Genomic DNA, 2,288 nt, shown 5'->3' on the forward strand with positions numbered 1-2,288 from the left:
CCACCCCACCCCACCCTACCCCAGAAGGGGTAGATGGAGTAACGCAGTCTGCGCTCTCTCTATTATTCAAATATCCCTGGTAGCTGTTGGCATGCCTTTCATTTTCCAGGTTTAAAGTCAACTGCTTTCACCTCAAGCTTCATCTTTTTTTTTTTTTAAGCTGCTTGTTTGTCTTTTGTTTTCTTAAAGCTGTTTATGCAACAGTGGTTAAAAAACTTGCAAACGCTCATTTTCTAACACGTTTCTGTTTTGGAGGGCATGTAGGCAGTGCAGGATCAAGACCACTCTGCATCCCCGAGTTCTGTTGTGAAATCCAAAGGCTTCATTGCCTTGTTGGGGCAGAGCTCAGAGGAGTTCCAGGAGTCCCAGGCTGGTCTGCCCCCGGCCTCACTTAGGCAGAGAGGGTTGGTTTCGGCGACCCCTGTGAGCTCCCTGGTAGACTGACTTGTCTCAGTCTTCCAGGACCTCCACTCCCAGATGTCCTGAGGTGGGGGTGAGGCTTTCCAACCCTGGTTTAGGGTTTGCTTCAGGGCAGACCCCTTTCAGGGACCCCAGAGCTGGTGGGGGGATCGCAGAATCCTGGGGGGTCTGAGCCTGACTGGGAGGCGTTTGGATGATCAGGAGAGGATGGAGCCGGTGCCTCGGGGCTCAGGCTCTCCGTGCGGCCGCCACACCTGAGTGAGCACAGCCTGGGCCGCTAGGTCTCCCGCCGGCCTCGTCTTGTAAGGCCTTTGTGGACACGTCTGGCTGGTTCCTCATTCCCCTCTCGCCTCCCCGGGGCTGGGTCCCCATGCCTCCTCCCCCTCAGAGGCCAGAGTTCCAGCTTCCAAGGTTTGGAGCTCCCACCCTAGCCCAGACCCCACAGAGAAGCAGGCAGCATCCCAGATCTGGTAGCCACGGGCCCACCCACCAGGGCCAGACCCAGCAGCAGACAAAGCCCGTGCAGGGGGCAGGCGGGTCTTCGCTGCACCCAGACCGCTGGTCAGGTCTCGAAAGGGATATTTGGGTAATAGGGCCTTCCTGATGCCTGATACTAAAACACCTAACTGGCTTGGCTTTTCTGGTGTGTCTGCTTTCTCCCCCCAGCAGCTTGGCCATACCTTCACCCTTGACCCCTCCCCATGACGCTTTGAATGTCTGTTTTGGTCTCTCGCATTTGCTCTCACGCTGCACTCTGGACGCACAGCGAAGGCTGGGAGTAGGGCAGACGCGCAGCGGGTCACTGAGCTTGGGTGCGAGCCGGGCTCGTTGCTCCGTAGGTAGGCACAACCCCTTTCTCTGTGTCCCCTCTGCACCCCCCACCCCTCGGGGTTTGCCCCCATCGGCTATGGCAGCAGCGGATCGCTTTGGCATTTACGGATCGGGTTTTGAAAAACCAAGTGACAAGAGCCAACCCCCACATATTGAGCCAACAGGTTGTTTTTTTTTCCTCTGGGGAAAAAAAAAAGTTTTTCTGCATTTCCTCAGGTTTCTTTGTTGGGACTTTTTCCTCCCCTTGCCCTTGGCAAGCTCTTTCGCCTCAGGTGTGGACAACTCCCGAGTGGCTTCCGTGGTCCCGAGACACCTTCCCTCTCTCAGCTTCCCCTACCCCCTTGGGCTCTGGCCTGAGCAGACTGGCCACCCTGGGAGGAAGCCAGGGCCGGCCCACAGGCTTGCGGGAGCAGGAGATAGGGAAGGGTCTCAGGAGACCAGGGTGACCCAGTCAGCATTTCTTTTGTGGGAGACACGCCCTTTATTTTGGCCTTTTGCTTCCCAAACATTCTTCCATCTCGTGGTGCCGGGTTCAGGCTACTCCTGGCTTTCTGGGATCCAATGCAGACAGACGTCCCGGACATCCAGAAACCCAGATCCAGACCAGGAACCCTGGGTGGGAGAGAGAGCCGGAGTCTCCACACCTGAGCAGCCCCACGCCCACCCCCAGCCCAGCCAGCCCCCTGCCCGCCACCCTGCTCAGACTGGCCAAGCCCCAGGGTGGAGGGGGGCCTGCCCGAAGCGGGGGACCCAGGCGCTGCCAGAAGTCTGCCTACACTTAGCCTGCTTTGCCGCTGTGGCCCACTGGGCGGAGACAGAACCATGTGGCGTCCGCAATGTGAATGGATCGCAAGTGTGCACGGCCTGCCTACCGCCTGCCCGCCCCGCCGGCCTCCATCCCGCTGCCCCCATCGCTCAGGGAGCCGGGTCTCCGTCCGCTCACCCTCCTAACAGCCCTCCTCTCTGCCTCCTTCCTTTCTCAGCCCCTTCTGGGCCTCCCTCAAGCTCTCATCTGCCTCCCTCACCGAGGGCTCCCT

The sequence above is a fragment of the Bison bison genome, unplaced genomic scaffold (assembly GCF_000754665.1).
Source record: "Bison bison bison isolate TAMUID 2011002044 unplaced genomic scaffold, Bison_UMD1.0 scf7180017864223, whole genome shotgun sequence".
In the NCBI taxonomy this organism is placed as follows: domain Eukaryota; kingdom Metazoa; phylum Chordata; class Mammalia; order Artiodactyla; family Bovidae; genus Bison; species Bison bison.